The sequence below is a fragment of the Lissotriton vulgaris genome, chromosome 12 (assembly GCF_964263255.1).
Source record: "Lissotriton vulgaris chromosome 12, aLisVul1.2, whole genome shotgun sequence".
Taxonomy (NCBI): Eukaryota; Metazoa; Chordata; class Amphibia; order Caudata; family Salamandridae; genus Lissotriton; species Lissotriton vulgaris.
The window spans coordinates 307,831,670-307,852,561 of record NC_141700.1 but is presented as its reverse complement, the minus strand read 5'-3'; positions in this window follow the sequence as shown (position 1 = coordinate 307,852,561).

Below are 20,892 nucleotides of genomic sequence, written 5' to 3'. Positions count from 1 at the left end.
GGAAGACACATGATGACTAAACATTCAGAGGTGCAGCGCAAAGAAAGAAAGACACGCGATGCCTAAAAACATTCAGAGGTGCCAAAACAACACAATAGCGCAAAAACACACAGTAGGCAATCACTATTAAAAACATAGGAATCACATTGCGCATAACTTACATATGCCACCACCTGTGGCAGGCCCTAGGCCAACTGGCCTTGTGGGGCAAAGATGCCCTGAGTCCAATGTCAGGGCGCGCTGCCATGCAGCGCCAGTCCAAAAGTACCAAAAGCCTAAACGTGGCAGCTGCCCACAAAGTGCTGGGCAGCTGGGATCAAAAAGACGTGGCAGGGCTCTCAGTAGCCCCTAGAACAAATCTGCGCCACCTGAGCCACACAGGCTCTAAAAACCATGGTGCCCCCATGAGCCTCATCGGACTCTAACCCTCACACTCGGAGGCAGGAGGGGGCGGGCACCGGCAATGTGCCCCGACGCCCCCCCTATCTAATGTGGCCCTCTCTGGAGCCAAACAGGCTCTTCAACAACTTAGGGCCCCTCTAAGCCTTTCTGGGCTCACACATGTTTGGGCGACCCACTGCCAGCTGGGGCTGCCCTTGAAGCTCTCGTGGCTTCCAGCGAACAAGGAGCGCGAGCTCGTGCTTCTGGAGGGGCGGACACCGACAATGTGTCCCGGCGCCCCTCCTCTCTTCTGCCCCATTCATGGTGGAGTCCCCTACGGGGGACTCTAACTTCTCAAAAATGCCCCCAGAGAGTTGCTGGAGCGGCCCTCTGCCAACTGGGGCCGCTCGGCAGTGCACAGGAAACTGCCCCCGGATGCTGGAGCCTCTGTAGGCTCTATGGACACACTGCCCCTGCCGGAGGAGTGGCCCAATACCAACTGGGGCCGCTCTGCACTCACTGGCTTTTCGCAGACTGGGCTCCTCCAGGCGGCATCTTCTTCTGTGGTGGCAGCAGGTGGGGCTCTCTTTGCAGCGCCGGAGCCTTGCGGACACCACCAGCTGGCGGCCTGGATTCGCGGCGGGAGCGGTCGAGCTTCTCTCTCTCTGCAGGGCTCCCGCGGCACACAGGAGCCCTGCCAACCGGCCGCCTCGTCTCCTCGGGGCTCCCTCAGCCAAGAGGAGCCCCGCGAACGGCCGCCATCTCCCACGCCTTCTCCTTTCTTCTTCCCGAGCTGCGGGGGCGGGACTTCCGGCCGGCCGCGCTGGGATTGGCCGGCCGGCCAGGTACTTCCGGGTCACCGCGGGCAGCGCGGCGGCCCTTGCTAGGCAGGCAGGCGGGCAGAAATCGTGAGGTGGGCACTCGCCAATCAAATAAACAACTGGGCAAATCCAAGTCGGCAAAATAAGCGGAGTGGGCTCCCGCGCCAATCCGCCGCCGGCCTCCAGCAGCAACGCGCTTCCAAGCGCTATAGAGGCACACAAAGCGCTCCAGCACTAGAAGTGCAACCAAAGCGCCATGGGCAGGAAGTAAAGCGCTCTCAGCGCTATGAAGGACAAATCCAGCGCTCCCAGCGCTATAGCAAAGAAGAAGCACTTCAAGGTGCTTAGGGGGGCAGAAAGTCCAGTAAAGTCCCCCCTCAGCCCAGGCAAGGCAGAGGGGTCCCCCCAGAAGTCCTCCAGGCATCCAGGGGCTGGGCAGCGCCCGCCCCTGGTAGATTCAAGTCAGAAACAAGAACCTTTTGGAAGGGGACACAGCCCCTTCTTATACACAGAAAAGTCTTTGAAGTCCTTTGAAGTCCTTTGAAGCAGGCAGTGTGAGAACCAGCCAGAACTGGTTACAGGGAAGTCCCTTCAGTATCAGTGACAGAGGTGACAGTCGCCCAGCGGAGGTGGAGCCAGCTTTGCAGTTAGGCAGGCACAGCCCTTCACTATCAGGTGCCATCTCCTCCCACTTCCCTGGCAGCAGATGCTGCCTTTCATCCATGGGCTGACTTCAGACAACCTCCTGGGCTCTCTAGCCCCTGTCATCCTCAAGCCAGACAGTCAATCCACAAGCAGGCCCAGGCAATCCGGGCCAGGCTCACCAGCCAATCACACGCCAGCACCAACTTACACAATTATGCCAACTTCCAAAAGTAGTACTTCTAGACTAGACACAGTCATGCCGCATATATCATTTTGCAGCATTCATTCTCATGAGTTCATACATACCAAACCTGCCCCTGCACTCCCCACACATCAGGAACTACCATGGGCATACATATTCCCCATTCATTCCTATGGGAGGGCAGGTCACTCACCACTCATTCACAGAGAGCTCAAGCACTTTACACTGTACCACAGTGAAAAAGTGCGCAGAGGCCTAAAATCACAAACACCAGGCTCCATAAACAGGCTAGGAAAAAGCAAAAAGTCTAGGGGTGAACCTGCCCAACGGGCCGGGTCCAGCAGGTATGCTCTGTGAACAGAAATTACTAAAAACATGTAGCTGCAGTGGTTCTTCATGACAGCACGAAAGGTCCCTGAGAGGCAGTGGGTGGATTGATGCTGCTTGGCTACCCTCAGGGATACTCCTGCCCCAGGCACACAAATTGCACAATGCCTTACTGCATTAGCCCCCCTATCTTGGCAAAGTCCCTACTTCAGAGACCATCCCACTACAAGAACTATCACAAGATCCACTGCTTCTAAACAATGCTCTTCTACTTGATTGGTCCACTGTTCAATACCTGTCTGCCACCGTATACCTCTAATTTTCTTTCCAATCACAGGATGCTCCACCCTTTATGGGAAAGGAGGCTCAAGGTGCTACTACAGTCACTCCCTTCACATGCTACTGGCCCCCTTTGGCTGTGCCAGACCCATTACACTGGGCATGACTGACTAACAGGCATGACTAGACATGTTTATTTCCAGTTGTCCATTGCAAAGCATGGCCTGGATGATGTGTCATAATTGTGTTGCCAGTCTTCCTGACAAGACGCTTATTAGGCTTTTCCATTTCAAGGTGTATCACTACCAAAGTGTATCTCAGACAGTTCAAATTCCAATTTTCATCCCATGTATGATCTCAAAATACCCAAGCCCATCTATCAACATCAACGCTTCTTGTTAGAACAACTGATCTACCAGATATATTCCAGAGAAACAGAGACCAGAAAATTCAGTTGAGTGGGGCAATGCCCTTGTTGTCATGTTGGCTGAAGAAGTTGGGAAAATATATTCTGTTGGAGTAGTTGAGCATTAGAATTTTCATGAGAAGGACACTGGCAATTGGCCTAATGAGGTTAATGCTCATTCTTAAGACCTGGAGTCTGTAAAAGGTCTTCAGATGTGCGGGTTAAAAACACTATTAATTTCTCTGTAGGGTGTCCCATGACTAGGGGCCAAGGCATGCAGACATCAGCCTCAGAAGAGCACGACTGATATGATGACACGCAGAATTACAGGGGCAGGGCAACCAGGAACAAGAATGAGGCACAACAGATAGATTTTGACTTTTATATTACAGAGATTGAGATTGCTGAATTCCATTTCACAATGAGAATGTGGAATGCATCTGAAGGGAAGAGATATCAACAGAAATGAGCAGCATTTAAAAGGTTGTAGCATGCCATAAAAATAGGAACATCAGCATGATATTTAGGACAGCATAACACAGGTTCTTATGGACAGCATGTGGGTGATGGATACAGTGTTGGCAACATAGTAATAGAATAAAGTTTGACTTAGTTCTGGGAAATGTTTTATGTTCTACATTGGCAGGGTGGAAGAGGTGGAGATGAGAATAGGTATTTGTCCATTGGAGGGTGAGGGTCACACCCACTGGCTATTGATCATCAGGGCAGTAGTATTGGGCATTCTGGTACTGGTTCGATAGTGTTCTCTTCTTATATTTTAATGAAAGTCTTGTTATTTATGTTCATGTGATTCATCTACATGCTCAACTCACTTCCCAGGCATCTGTGCCAATATCAGTTCCTATTAGAGCAAGCACCACTTTGCCACCTACATCCACCACCGATCTTCATGTCACAGTTATGCAAGTTGCAGCAAGTGTGAGTGAGACACGTGGCATGTCTACGAAGTCTGGGTTCTGTGGGAGAAGTTGGACTCATGTTTGTATTTCTGTTTGCAGTAGCCTAGAAACTACAGATGGTTCCCAGTACTGTCTTCACTACTTCAGCACATTTCAGGGGACTCTATTATGTTTGTCTCACCTTCTATCAATGAAGTAGACCCCAGCTTAGAGACCACACATGTATGCTGTGTAACAGTCCCCGGAGTAGTCTGTAATGTAATGGTAAATGTCTGATAATTTGCATCATACACATTCTTACACTTGTTTGACTTTCATGGCTATTGAATGAATCTCCACATGAATTCAGAAACTGTCTTCCAGAGTCCAATTCAGCTTCTATTGATACGTTATGAGTATTCTGTTATGGTCTGTTCGTGGTTAAGTGACATTTTCATATTTATTGAGATGACAATGTATGATTTCGGTATTTAAGGGCTAAGACAAGCAGGTATTCCTGTTTGTTTAATTTTCTACTAGGTGTACAGACCTTTTCAATGCTTTGAAGATGAAGATGTGTGAGATGTTTCTTTGTAGCAACTGCTGGCAGGTTCTATGATAACAAAGTGTGTATTTAGTAGTGTTAGATTTATGTTAGGAGTTCTGGGAAATAGATTCTGTTGGTCATGTACGTGATGAGTACCATGGTGTGAAGTGCTTTTGTGAGCATAATGACAACAAATTATATTGCTTTGGGTGCATTGGTGAATGTATGCAAAGTGGTCTGTTGAATGTGCTCTGTCAAAGAGTGGATGTTCTGGGTGTTAGCACTTAGACCCAGATATACTAGATTATCACACAGAGCAATGCAACTGCCGCAAATGCTGCTCTGCATGAGTAGGAGAGAGCAAAAGAGTGCCATATTTACTGAAATATGACACTCTCATCGCCTCTCCATAGTGCCAGTGCAGAAGTGTGCTGCGTGCACCACAGACATAACTTTGCACCGTAGTGCAAGGATGTCCGCATGAGTCTAGCATAGGTTTTGTACTGAAAGAATAGCCTTCCACTACAAAATACTATGCTTAGACTAACGTTAAACCTTTCCCCACTTTGCCTGTGTGCTGTATGGTGCAGCACACATACAAAGTCTGTAAAGAAAGTAGAAATTAAAGTATTTCTCCGTGATAGCGCCTGGTTGAAGTGGGCGTGGTTTTCTGATGTTAAACTTTGTCTACCTTTTTAAATAACTAGGGCTTAGTGTCAGAAACCCTGGGTGATTGCCCCACAAATGGTACGCCCCCTTGGCACTAAGTAATGCAAAGTAGTGGTATTTTCTGCCTTCAAGTGATTTGCCAGTGCGAAAATAAATTAATTAAACTGTTTTAACGTTGAGTTGTGTCACTTTTGTGATGCAAGCATGGCACTAAAACTTAGTAAATATACCCCTTAGTGTTGAATGGAAACTGCAGAGCGTAATTATGGTTGCTCTGGCAGTAGACTATACATAACCCAAACTCCAAAACAGTTGGAATGGACAATGTCCTTTTCTTAATGATAATTGTATTAAGATAAATATATTGCTCGGACCCCGGACTGTGCTCTTGAAAGCAACTTCACCAGAACGGACGCCAATGTGGCAGCGGACTGTAGTAGCCTGCCTGGCATTAGCAGATGGGCACCACCCACAGACTCCTTTGCTGGGAAACTTGCTCTCATGGTGGGCATCGTAATTAAGTTAATGCAAATTTTCCTGAAGGTAATTAGACAGTCAGGGCCGGACTGGGAACCAGAACCGGCCCTGGCAAAGTGCTCGGCCGCCCCCCCCCCTCTGGGAGGAGAGGGGAGGGGGGAGAGGTGCAACCGCGCTCTGTGACAGGGCCGGTTTTCGGCCGTTTTTGTTACACGGCCGTTTTTGCAGCATAACGGCCCTGTAACAAAAACGGCCCCAGGGGCCCAAAACCGGCCCCCAACCATGCGGCCCACCGGGGAATTGCCCGGTGCCCTCAACGGCCAGTCCGGGCCTGTAGACAGTTTGACCCATATTTGTGATCACAGATATTCAAAGCTCAGAACCAAGAAAACTTTGCTGCGTGGCATTCTGCCTGTATTACACATTTTTTAGTCTAGGGTAGACCGATGTAAAGCCAAATGAAATAGGCAGTATTGCCCTATTTTTCACATCAACTGACAGCAGTGGACAAAAAATGTGCCTGCCCCTAATTACCACTGTTTTGCCTACCGGGCAATCTCCTATGCTCTCATCAGGGACGGCTTTAGTGCTGGTGGCACCCGGTGCAACAATGTTTGTAGGTGCCCCCCCTCATGACCACCTCCGCCACGGATTCCCTTACTTCCACCCTTTAACAGTGCCCCTCAAGTCTCAATAACCACTCTCTCTCGGATGCATTTAATTAGCTTTATAGCGCCTCTCAGTCCAGTGTAGGGTGTCAGAGTAATTTACATTGAACACATATTACACAGAGTTGATCAATCATACATGTGTAAATCAGTGTCTATGAAATGCTGGACTACAAGGTGTTGGAGTCACTTGTGATCCATACTTGTAGTAAGCATAGTTTAAGAGTGGTTTGTCTGGAGAAGCCCAAACTTAACATTTAAAATGTAACACCATGGTTGGTGGTTCTCTTTAATAATTAGAATTGATTTCTACCCAAATGAAGTGATTTTGCAACATTAGGATAATTATTGACGGGGAAACAAATTATAACGCTCTAACCTATTCCTTGCAGTTTTCAGGCAGCTCTTTGATAAGAGTTAATTGCTCACTGGTCTACATTAGGATTTTACCTTATACACTGACCTATTTACAATATATGCTCTTTGTGATCCTCCTTGTACGGCTGGCATATTAACCCTCCATGCCACCTTATGATTAATCAAAACTTCTACTAGACAAAACTCCGATCTCTCTCTCTCGCGCCAGAAAGAATGAAATTTTTATTGTTACCTGAAAATTGCTGGAGGCAAAGAACACAGCAGCAGGTGCTTTTCAAACCATCCGAAGTCAGCACCTGGTGCGGTGAAACCATTAGCATTGATTTAGAGCCGGCCCTGGTTCTCACACAGCTTCTTACCTAGTATTCAATCATGTAAACATTGCCTCACTTGTCCTCTATTCCTTCTTCAAGTAAAAGAACAAACACTTGCTCATCAGCTGTGAAATGTCAGGAAAATCTGGAACCAAGTAAGGAATCAAAAGAGGTTCCTCCCTGCACCCCTGCTGCAATCTCGGGGTAAGTAGAAGGAGGTTGAGGAGTTTCACATGAAGCAGTTCTAAAGGGAGAGGCAGCACACTTGCTTTTCTTTGGCTAAACCTTCAGTCAAACTTCCAGTAAATTTCACAGCCAAACGTTATAAAGGCTACAAAAATGCTGCTTGAAAATGTCAGGGAACTGGGGATCAAACCGCTATCTCACAACTTAGCCATATACCCAACTGCGGTTCATAAATCAAATATTTTCTCATGCAATATATTTCTCATTCCATTTCACTAACCTTAGTTGTGCAGAAACCGTGATAAATATTGACGAATTTGGCCATTTCTAGTGTGTGCAACATAAATCTTAGAGTAGGAATCTGATCCTGGAATGTTAAGAGGCTTCTTCATCCTAATAGGCATAAAAGTTGTTTTTGCATCTAAGGGCTATTAAGTAATGTAGGGCAGCTAATGACAAATGATACATCTCTTAGGCAACAAACACACAATGGTTAGCTGTTATGATGTTTAATGATATGATCCCCATAAAGCTACACAACTGATCGGATGGGCTTATGATGGTTGCTGAGTGCCACTTATATATAACATTCTGTGTTTGTTCATATATGGAGCCATAAGTAGATGAGAAATCTTAATCGACTGGTTTTATAGCAGAATATGCAACAGTCAGTGGGCCATTTGTTTGAGGTGGGGATTTTAAAGTCATAATAGACATAAACTTGAGTTGCCTTCCTCGGTAAACATCGTTTACCACGATTTTTTTCACAACGCAGTACCTTTAGCACGCATCCCTTACAACGCAAGTCGTTACCACGACTTGCGCTGGAGGGCGCTAAAGGTTGTAAAATAGTTAATTTATTATCCCAACACCTTCCCTAGGGTCCACGGGGACTGGTGTTAGAATAGTAAATTATACTATTCGAAATCCGCACCCCCAACGCAAGTCGTGGTAACGACTTGCGTTGTAAGGGATGCGTGCTAAAGGGATGCGTTGTGACGGTACACGTTGTACCGTCATACATCCGCGTTCCTCCATCATGATACATGTTCAAATATGTCCTTGACTGCAATAGGAGTACCGTTTTGACAAGTGATGTACATCTGGGATTTGCAGGACATTGGGCTTGCACAGAACCTCCTAGACAAATACAACCAGAAATGCACCTCTCTCCTACATAAAATATACTCTGACATACAAATATAGATATAGGTATAGTCTGGGTGTGCACTAAAAGCGGCTCCTGGGGTGTGTGCATTGGATATTCTACACAGAAGGCTTATTACAAATCAGTAAGACGATATTTGGGTGGGAGGGGATTTCTGTCACATAAAACAAAGGACAACAATCATGAGGAGATATCAGGCTCATTAAGGATGAGGCAGGAACAGAGCAGGCAGATTAATTATTCAATGTGAGTTTTGTGTAGGGCAGAGCTGGGTGGCCATGTAGTCTTGCTTATTCTGTTTCCATAAGAGATGCTTAAACTCAAAGTCACCCTGGATGGCCGCAGTGAAAATTTCCTTCAACCAACCCTGCGACCGCAGTGACCTTACTTGGAACAACCTTGAGACTCAGCTCCATTGCTGACCAACATGTGCTCTGCAGACGATACGGATCAGTCCCATTCTCAAGAACCTTACACAGTGTTAGTTCTTAACGCCTTGAGAAAGCCCCAGGCATGTAGGCCTGTGTTCCAAGAGGCGCAAAATGCGTGTTGAGTATTTCTTTTTCTTTGACCTTGCAGAACCATTTTGGACTGTTAGTAAAATAATACAACAACCTTTTGATGACTTTGTTTTTATTCATCCATTTTGGAAACAGAATAAGCAAAACTACCTAGCCACGCAGCTCTGTCCACCAAACTCATAATTTGCTCTAATGGGTTAGGGGTGTCCCATGTGGACATCTAAGCCCCCTTTAATAATTGCCCTGTAAACTAGGACGGACCAATTCCGAGAAAGTTCACCCCTTCTACTATGCAACATTAATCATCCATATACTTTGTCTTCCTTATTTATTTCAGTAATTTATATCACAATGACCCCATGTCAGGTCAACAGATGCAGCAGTTCAGAAGAAACCTAAACAACATGGAGTACATGAGAAATAGGAGAGCAGACACTACAAACATGTAGGACAAATACTTCCAGGACACATTAGTGCCACTAGCAGTAATAGGACCTCCCTTGCACTTAAGTAGGTGTCTTTAATTCGCACTAAGTTTCCTGTCCCATCACTTTTATTATTTTTCTCCTTCCTCTGTTCCATATCCCTCTTGGACTTTGATATTTGTTTGTGCTATTGATGCTCTGTTTTCCTTCTTGTAGACTTCTCTGCACTGTTCCTCTCATTCTAATCTGGTTCTTGAGTAGGATTGCTGGTATGCATGGGGTCTAGTCAAAGAGTACATCAAATACCCAATTTGCTTGGTCATTTTGATATGTATGTGTACCTGATTTTCCTTGCTTACTGCGAAGCTTACCTTTTGACAGGAGTGTTGCAATCCCTTGACTACTTTTAAAGATGTTCTGCAATTATTGTTGGTTCTGCTAATCAAGCCCGGGTCTTCCAACAAATTACCTGCTGGAACAAGTGCCTCTCGCTTCCCCTCTCCTCCCCCTCTCTCTCCGAATGCTCTTTTCCTCTTATACATGGGTTATCTTCACTATCCTGAAGTCTCATACCGGTGTTGTTCAGAGCGCCATGGGGAGGAGGTGTAATTGACTTCGATATCCTACAGTTGCTTGTACAAGGGCCAGTACACTGTGCTCATTCAGTTACAAAAGCAGAGTTTAACCTTGCCACCTTTTTACATATTTTGACTGGCCTCAAGGTTTTTACACAAATAGGAATAACTCGAATCTGACTGAACTATGCAGGACAATTGACTACATACAATGCAACAAGGGTTCAGGAGGTGACACATATAGCAAATGGGTTTGCTTAATTCAAACCGCACATCACAGAGTTGAGCCAATTGTAGATATAAACAAAAGTAAATATGGAAAAGCAACTATGGCTGGGGTGCTACTAAGGTGTATGACACCTACCCACCAAAGTGTCAATCAGTCCTAGGATTCAAATGAACCCAGGTCAAACATATATATGTACAACACCTGTGCACACCGTATTAGTATTTCTAAATCAAGTAATGTAGATATTTTTCCAAAACAGTCAATGAGGTCTCAGCGTCCTTTATATTCTAAATCCAAAAAGTCTTAAAGGAGAATCCAAACAAATCTTCTTAGGTTGAGATCTGATTTTAATATCCACAGTTCGTAAGATGAAGGACAGCAGCCGACGCGCGTTTCGCCCGCAGGGCTTTTTCAAGGCTATTTGTTCGTTATTCCAAGCGTTTGTAGGTGTATCAATATTTTCTTGTAAATGTACTCTTCTTGGATAGATGGATACAGTCCCCCAAAAAGGAATTCGCAAAAAATGACGCTTGATGTGAGGGGTTGAAGTTTCTATTCTCACTCATCAATATGATAGTTGTGACCCCAACAGATAAAAGCTTGTCCTCTTCCAAAGTCACCAATCACTATTGGTATTCAGATCCATTCTGTCCTATAGAATGTGCAATCCTCCCGAATCTTGATACATCCAAGGTTACACTCGTATGTCCATCCGTACGCTCAGCGTGGAGCCGACTAGTGCTTCTTCCTCCAGGTTTCAGGAGGTAATGGACTTCATAGTAAATTGTATAGACATTTTTATGATCTTCTATCACCATTATTGGACTGATCACTAAAAAGTACATGGACCCAAATGATTTACATCTTAGCATCTCATGAAGGTGGGAGCTACCAGCCAACCAATAGACCTAACCATAATTCACCAATCTTGGTTCACAGTAAGCACATGGATTTGTTTTCAGTTGTTGTGACGCTGATCAAAATAATTTAGTGGTTGATATTCTATATATTGCTTCTCTGTTATTTCCCTAGTTGCTTCAATTGCATACTTTAGATGCACTAGAAATTGTTATCTAAGATATTAGATTACTTCCACTATCTTGGGTCATTTCTCACACACTTCATGCTTTGTTCTGTTACACAACTGCCTCTTTATGCATTAATCAGAATCGCTCACAGGCTTTCTGCATCAATCGCAGTGGGCAGCAGGGTGGTCATATTTCTCCAATTGTATTTGTACTTTATATCAAAGCCCTTTTTATGGCAATTAAAGCTAACTGAAAAGTACCCTAATTGAAAACTTTAATTTTAGAGTGAAAGAACTGGCCTACATCAATGATAGAGCTATGCTTATGTTTTATTTATCGATGCTACCCTTTATAAAGCCTAATGAAAACTCTTCTATGTTACCTTGTTATTATTATAATCGTCAGTAGCTTTGCTTGTTATACTAATATGGTATTTCTGCACAGTATATAATGTACAATGATACGCTATTCAATGTATCCTGTGTCTAATTCTGTTTGTTCCACAACCTTCACAGAAATTCAATGAAAAAATAAAGGAGTATTGATGGTTAGCCCAGATGAAATTTGTCTGAGCCAATATAAATTCACTATATTGTACTATATATGAGAATGTAAAACAGATTTGGTGTTAATTTTTACTGGGGTGCCTGGTTGTCTGTTACATGACTTATGGCTTCAGTGCAATGAAGTGCATGTGTGAGTTTGGTGCATTTAAGCTAACTTGTGTCGATTACATCTGATATGTAATTGTATGCGAGGATAGCGTGCTCTTGTTTCACTTACATGGTTTCGTCAAATGTATGCTTTTAGGTACTGTAATCAGTGTAGGTAGGGTACCCCAGAACCAAGCTCCAAAGGGAAAAGTGTCTGGGTCTCTGTGGTTAGGAGGAGGACTCATAGTGGGAAACTAGGAGGTCACCATTAACAAAAGACAGCACTATGTTGTAGGTTGTAGCATGCCAAAGCAAAATAGCTAGATTGTGCAACAGAAAATCAGGTCCAGAATGGGGAGAGCAAACACACTTACCTGGTAAGGGAGAACAGGCAGGTTTTGGGGAGCAGAAATAATCCTTTTGTCAGGGAAACATCAGAAAGCTGAGAAAACAATGGACTCTAGGTGAGGACGGGGCAGGGTCTGCTTTGTTGTACTGTAAGAGCCATGTGAGTGGAGGAGAGCTAGTGGAGGAAGAAAAAATCCAAAACATTGTATGAAAATCCCCCCACCAACTAGATCTGAAGAAGAGGGACAGGAAATGAATTGCGGAGCCTGGGGATATCAAAACCTGCTTTCATGGGTTAGCCAGATCAAAACCTGGTTTCTATCAGTAGAGATGGAGATTTGCTATAAGGCAACACTCTTCCTTGCCATAGGTCCTTCTTCTTTCATGGTGGCAGGCACTAGAGCCTGTGAGGAATTAGAGAAATGACCAGAGGTGTGAAGCCAGGATGAGGTGCCCAATTCCTGTGGGTAAATGGGAGTGGAATGCTATTCAATCACAGGGTAAAAGTTAATCCAGAGGAAGCCCATGCTCAGAGTATGAGAGTTAAGACCTGAGATTTATAAAAAACCCAACAGTGACAACCCTGAGTTTTAAGATTAACAGAGTGAGGGAAAGGCTCATGAAAAGTGAATAAGTCACAAAAGGGGTTACATTTGTGCATGGACATTATAAGAACAGGTATCATTACACAAAGCCTGTCTCTGGACCTGTCACTGGCCAGTACTAAAATGTACTTATCAATTTCAAGTCAAGCATAAATGCCACACAAAAACATCTGATCCCTCTGGAAGACTCAAGCTGATGAACCGCCGGATGACTCTGAAGAACAAAGTGAATCACAATGTATGTAACCTCTTTCGCCACCTTTTCTCTACATCAGCAAAACTAAAGCTAAAGGCTTCAATGGCCATCTTTAGAAGATTAATCAGCTATCAAAAAGGGAAAAGATGAATGAGTTTTGGGCTCAGAGTCTACATGTAAGCAAAAGGAAGAACTTAAAAAAATGTTGGTCAATGGTCAATCAAATCCTAACAAGAGGCAAGAAATGTACAAATGCAAACATTACTGAAACCTCTTGGATTTTATTTTTAACATTGTATTTTGCAACTGGAAACAACTACAAGGACCAGTACCTTTCACCTCAACAATTGTGTGCGCAAACTGAAGCCAAGGTATGTAGCAGGAATGCCATTGTCACACTGCTAGAATTATATCCTTCCAATGCCACCACCGAAACATGCGTGACCAAATTGACGGAAGGAAGGATTAGGCATAAACTGACTTCCATGTGGATAGATGGGGCTCCCGTCCCGAATGGCCTACCAACAACATTCTTTGCATCCTACCCCTCGTTCTCTGCTGAGTTAATGTCCCCTATATTCGGTCACTACCTGGTAACATTCTGTATTACACACTTTTGGAGGGGATTAATTATTCAGCCGGTCTTGAAGGGGGTTCTAAAGCTGATCCCAGCAACTATCACCTTATAACACTCATTGATGATGATGCTAAACTTGTTGCTAGCCTTTTGCTCGATAACCTGAAATCATGGGCAGATGGTGCAAACATAATGCCCAGAAATCAGTGCGGCTGTAGAGACAACTGTGGCCCCACAACAAACCTTTTGGCAGTGGTGTTAATTTGTGATAAGGTCTACAGGACCGGCTCTGCACTTTATTCCTGTTTCATTGACTTCAAAGCTGCATTTGACAGCGTCTCCAGAGGTTCTCAGTGGCACAAACTTGAGGACTGGGGAATGCCAGCAGACCTGCTTAGGGCAATCATGCAATTGTACTTTAATACCTGGGTGCCGGTCAAATTGGGGGACGGTACATGCATCTCAAGGAAAATCCCCAGAACTCTGCATCTGAAATAAGGGTTTGTTCTTGCTCCTATGCTTTTTAACCTGCATATAGCCAACATGTCAGAGGCTCTATATGAAGTCAACTGTCATCTCCCCAAGCTGGCAGGTCATCACATGTCACATCTGCTATATGCGGACAACTTAGTGCTGCATAGCCAAACTAAAATCGTCCTCCAACGCCATCTTTCCTGCCTGTATGCATACCTGTCAGAAACAGCCTGGAAATAAATCATAAGAAAACAGTGACAGTCACATTTGATACGAAAAGGGCAAGTTGTGGCTGGTGGTATCTAAATGCGGAAAAGCTCTTGCACAGTACAGATTACAAATGCCTTGGCATTCTCCTGGACTGCCATGGGTCATTCAAATCGTGCCTTCACACTTTGAGGAAGAAAGTCACTAGTCTCGTCCTCACCCTCACAACACTTGCCCAGAATCTCAAAGGTCTGATTCTAGATCTCTACTCAGGGTGATAAAAGTAAAGGTCATACCGAGCTTGTCATAAGGTAGTGCCATCACCTTGGGCACTGAGGCCCATCTGCTGGACAAGATCACCACTAAAATGTATAAATCTGCATTACATTTGCCAAAGCAAGCATCACCTGCACAAATATGGCTTGAGTTTAATCTAGTAAAGCAATCCTTGGCCAGAAGCAGTGCCTTTCTAAATTTCTACTGTAGGATCAAACTCATCCCGCTAGACTCCAGGAATGGCCTCTTGTGGCAAGATCAGGACAGTTCAAGACCTTCCTTTAACTGTCATCTTCAAGTCAACTTAAAAGACCTCACGCTCACAGAAGCTTGGGGAAAAACATCTCCCACATTCTGTATTAAAAAAGATTGGAGTGACCACAATGAAAAGGCTATCCAGGCTGGAGGGCTTGGAATGTTGAGCAAGAGTGGGCATGCTTGGGCAGTGACTAATTCCTATACACCTTGGATCCAGCAGAATTACATCAGGTTGCACCTATCCATTGTGGCTTAAAGCTAGATTGGTTGTCCTCCGACTTGAGGATTGGAACATAGAGGCCAACGCCCAATGAGGAGGGTATCGACAGCTCATTGTGAAACGTGTCGCCATTGTGGCCTTGGTGCAGAAACAATCATCCACATAATTTGCATCTGCCCTACTCTGTTGCAGCTGAGAAAAAAACTCCTCCGTAACTGTCTGGGAGTGCTCACCGGGAGACAGGCTATAATTGCCTGACTTAACCCACTGAATACCAGGTTGAATGTTAAACCAGTCAAAATCTCTCCAGACGGCTGCACTCAAACTGGGTCTCGCTTGCTTCATCATTGACCAAAAGCAAGGTCCTTAAACCCTGTTCCTCAATGATTCAGCGGTCATCAGACATCTGAAGACATCCATGGCAAGCAAACAACTGATGTTGCATCATGTACCAATAGCAATCACTAGTAGCCCACTAGGCTATTGTGTAGCACAGCAGTTGCTAAAACCATCAGATACTCCTTCGGGGCACATCAAGTGTCTGCATTCATCCTAAATATAGCTTCTTGTACTTTTCATCACCTGTTCAAAAATGAACATAATGACACTTGAAGCAGCTGGGGCTGCTGGGTTGCTGCATCAATTCTCTTGTTTTTAGCATTTATTGTGGGGGCAAATCAAAAGATCGCCCAGCAGATACCGTTTGATTCGCTTGAGTGCCCATCTTGTGACCGACCTGAGCTTATCCTGAACTGGACAATACCGATCAGTCCAGGCATGATAAAGCACCAGGCAAACACGGACAACATGCCCCATACTGTCGATGATAATTGCTCCTATGGAGCCTAGAGACACTATTTAATGTGCTATCCGCCGCCTTTCATGTTATCTTTAACTTGTCTTGATCTACTCCGAGGGTTTTAACTGTTCTTTAATTCATCTTCATTTTACCCTCATGTGTATGGGGGGTTTACGTTATGTCATTATTAAACACTTTGCACTGTACTATTTCTTCTCAGCGGGTCAATTTTTCAATATTAATATGTATTTTATATCAATTTTCTTCTAAAAAAAGAAAACAGTACTGGAATGATTTTAATGAGAAATCCTTTGTAAAGGTTTTAACTAACTGTCCAATAAACTTAAACTGAAACTACTTCTAAAGGTATTGGTGCTTTATTGTGTCGTCTCCTGGAAAAGGAATGTTTATATTTGAATGAATTCCATATTTGGGCTATGTTTGGAATTTAAACAGAGGTGTTGAATATACCAATGAAGGATTTTCTGACCAATTCTGCTGGGTGGAATTGTGAAATTACCTGGAGTTGGGTGCTGTTGGGAGCATCTTAGTTGAACTTTCTATAGGGAGCATCTCTGCAGGATTCGACGAATGTCATATATTCTGTCTAACATGCTGTCTTGTCTATTACATTTCCAGATGCAGGTCAGTCATGTACTGCAAGAAATGCAATAATTTAGTCATATATACATAGATCACTTATCAGTGATTTAGTTACAATATAACATTTAATACATAAATGGTATATTACCAACTGTTTCACTAGAGCAGATGCATCATCATTGATGTTGTTTATACTCTCAAGTGTAAGGATAGATCACATCTAAATCAAAGCTGTGAGTGCTCATTCTAGGCAATGCAGTCACATGCTGCCTCTGATATGGTATTTGGACCCTGGAGTTTGCTTTCATTGGAACTCAAGTTGCAGAGGAACTGAGTCAATAGTTGAGTATTGTTGGAATCCTTAAAGTAGTGGAGGGAATGAAGGGTTTTGGGAGGCTGAGAAAGGATCTCGGTGACAAACAAGCAAAATAAATAAGTCAAAAGTTATGTATATAGCAAGCAGTCAGCTGAGTTGTCGCTACCGTGTGTGGGTTCCCCAAGGCTCATCCCTAAGTCCGACACTATTTAATATATATGTGTCGGACCTTGCTAGTGTCATCAAAGCACATGGGATGAGCCTAACCTCATACGCTGACGACACCCAGCTGGTGCTGGCAATAAAGGGTGATGGAGAGAGGGTTGCAGAGAGATTTAAAACCGGGATGATCACTATCGGTGAGTGGATGGCAAGGAATTGCCTGAAGCTTAATTCCGATAAAACGGAGGTGGTTATCTTTGGCAACCTCTCACCAGCCTGGTCTGCAGATTGGTGGCCATCGGCCTTAGGTATACCTCCCTCCCCTACTGTCAAAGTCAGAAACCTAGGTGTCACTTTTGATGACCAGCTGAATTTCATGGCCCATGCAAATAAGGTGGCAGCCAACGCCCATTTCAAACTTAGAACGGTAAGAAAAATCATACCGTATCTACCAGACTCAGCAGCCAAAACGCTAGTCACCACTCTAGTCTTGACATCACTAGATTATTGCAACGGTCTGCTGCTCAATGCTCAGAGCAGAGTTATTAAAAAACTACAGACCGTGCAGAATGCGGCCGCTCGCGTACTATCAAAAAAACCCAAATTTGCACCTATCTCAGATACTTTGAAAAATTACCATTGGCTGTCCATTCACAACAGGGTGAAATTCAAAGCTCTATGCACAGTCTACAAGACATTACAGGATCAAGGACCTCGTTTCCTTAAAAATCAATTGATCCCCTTCAACCCATCGAGAACCCTCCGATCCATCTCACTCAACCAACTAGTGGTGCAACGTAGCCGAACAGCTTCTTGGGGTGATCGCCGCTTCTCAATTGCGGCCCCTAGACTCTGGAACACCCTTCCAATCCACATAAAAACATGCCCTTCGCTCCTTCAGTTTAGAAAAAAACTGAAAACGTGGCTATTTAACCAGTAATTTACATCTCCGTACTTCCTGATCAGGGTGAGACAACATTTGCATTTCTAGCGCCGAGACGCCTACGGGTATTTGCAAGCGCTCTATAAATATCATTAATAAATAAATAAATAAATAAATAAATAAGCAGTGTGAATCTCATGAAAAAAGGCAAAATTGCATACCAGAAGCTAGGTAGGAGGACACGATAAAATGAAGTCAAATTCTGATGCAATGCAAGTATGATGACTCTTCATTTAGCCAGATAAAATATTAATACACATTCCTGTATTTGCAGTTGATGCAAAATATGCTCAGTTTTCAACTCGGCTAAATATATATCAAGACTATGAGCTGTATAGTGTAGTTTGCTCGGTAGACCCAACTATAGTTGTTACTGGGAATTATGAAAGTGTTTCATGATAAAGTTTAATGGTAACTAAGGAGTTACTTAGTTAATTGGTAAAATATTTGGTCGACCAGGAAGAGGTTAACGGAGAATTTAGAGACATATTAAATTACTAGGAAAAGTATATGTGAGACACACGCATACGTGATTTAAAAAACACATAGATAGTTACTCAGTTCCTCTTGAAAACAAATGAAAGCAATATAGAGGGAATTAAAAGAGTTTCCTATTTTAGGGATATGTGAAGTGCATTTCAAAGCAATTACTATGAAACATATTTCTGAGGTTCACTCAGTTGTCATCTATTTGGAAGTTAGAAAGCTGTTGATTTCCTAAAGATTCTGAAGTGCCTAGAAACATCGCCCTCAGAAAACGACATAATCAGCTCATTTATTTATTGATATTGTCAGTTGCTTGTTTGTTAACTGTTCCAGAAGTAACCCCCTGCTCGGTGAGTCCAAGATGGTTCGACAGTGGGTGCTCTAAGGCACTTAGGAACCTTAAAATATCCTTGATAGAGATTCCCGTAATAGATTACAGGTGGGCAGCTGCCGTAATACCTATAAAAGTGCTCTTAAGGAACGGAGCTCCTTCCTCCAAAACAAGCCTGGGATGAGCTCATACAAGCAAGTAAACTAAAAGATAGAACCTTTTTCTGAAAGGTTATTTATAGTCCTTGTTTTTCAGAACCAGGTAAACCGAATTTATGTCATCATATCACTCATGACCAATGGAAGGATCATTTCCAGGCGGTTTATAATCATGAGGAAGGAGAACAACGTACTAATGATCTAGAGCACCTCCCATGTGCGGCGCCTATTAACTTTCATCTTGAAGAGGTTAGAATTTGGTATTGAGGGATTTTCCCAGAAAAAGGCTCCAGGTCCAGATGGGATTCCCCCTGACCTGCTTCAGAATAATATAGATGTGTGGGAACCGGTCCTGACTAGTGTATTAAATGCAACTGTGTTATCATCTATGCCCTCGTCTTGGTCTACTGCCATTATTGTCCTGATTTTCAAGAAGGGTGACAGGGATAACCCTCATTTTTACCGCTCCATATCCCTGATCAACTCTACTGTAAAGGTTGGGTCCTATTAAATAAGCTATCAGAGTGGGCAGATAAAAATCAAATCATTTTGGGGGTTCAATATGGCTTCCGCTTAAGTAAATCAACAGTAGATCAATGTCTGAACCTTTATCTTTTGATGTCTAAGTATACAATCACCAAATAGGGTTATGTCTAGCTAGGTTTTATGGAACTTACTGCAGCGTTTGATAACGTGAACCGCTATAAATTGTGGTTGTTACTAGACAAGTTAGGAGTCGAGCTCACAATGCTAAATATTTTTTTAAATGACTCTTTATGCCCATACAACAGCAGCCGTCAGATTTACCTAAGAGGGGTGTGTTAGATCCGGCACCATTGGCGTGGGCCTCCCCTGCATTTTTTGCCTTTGCCTCCTGTGTCTTTGCTGTGGGCTGGACTCCGTTCTGCTGGTCTAGATGCTTTGGGCACTTACCACTGCTGTTCTGTGCCAAATTGCAAGTGCTTCCTTTCTAAATTGTTGCTATGGATTGGTATTTCCATGATTGGCCTATTTGATTTACTATTCAGTCCCTGGTACAGTGCACTGTGTGTTCCTGGGGCCTGTAAATCAAATGCTGCTAGTGGGCTTGTGGCACTGATTGTGCCACCCACCTAAGCAGCCTGTAAAAGTAACTCTGGCCTGCCATTGCAAAGCTTGTGTGCAGTCTGGTACTGCCATGTCGACCTGGCAAGTGCACCTACTTGCCAGGGCCTAACCTTCCCTTTCCTTACATGTTAGTCACCCCTAAGGTAGGCCCAATGAAGTCGCAGGAACTAAAAGACTTAACCGCCAGCTCCCCTGAATTTACTTGCTGGGAATGCTAACCTGCAAAGAGGTGCCTGCTGTTGTTTTGGACCTCTAGAGACTGATTTCCGGTGGAAGCTGGAAAAGTAACGCAACTTTGAAGAAGCGAGACGCATCCACACCTGTTTCCGACGCATCACCGAAGAAATCGTCGCAGCGCCTGCCGAGGTTTGAGAAATCGCTGCATGCCGCATCAGGTGCAATGATCCCCGAAGTCTGAGATCTTTGCACCGAGTTTGACGCAAGGCCTGCTATGCAGCTGCAAGAATTCACACATCGTTCCGGATCATCGCATCGAGGTGCCAAGTGTGTCGCTTTGTTGAAGGACGCAGTAAGAAACTGATGGATCACCTCCCCACGCAGTGAGAAACCGACGCATCACCTCCTCTTCGGCAAGGAACCAAAGCATCACCTTCCCTGTGCTGCAGTAAGGAACTGACGCAACACCTCCCCTGGAGCAAGGAACCGACACATCACCTTCATTGAGTGTAAGGAACTGACGTATCACCTTCACTGCAGCCTTTTTAGTTGTTTGTGTGACGCATCCAAGGTACTTTGTGAAAAAAGTGTTGCATCTGCAATTTGCTTTGAACTGAACTATTTCTACCATTTGAAAGTCATATCTTTTTACTGTATTGTGGATTTTTGCAGTTTGGTCTTGTTTTGGTTTAGATAAAGATTACTTATTTCTCTAAACTGGTGTCCATTTGTAGTGTTTTCACTGTATTGCTGTATGTGTTCACAAATGCTTTACACACTGCCTCTGAGATTAGCCTGTCAGCTCGTGCCACTCTACCAAGGGGGTGAGTGGGGGTTATTTTAGAAGTATA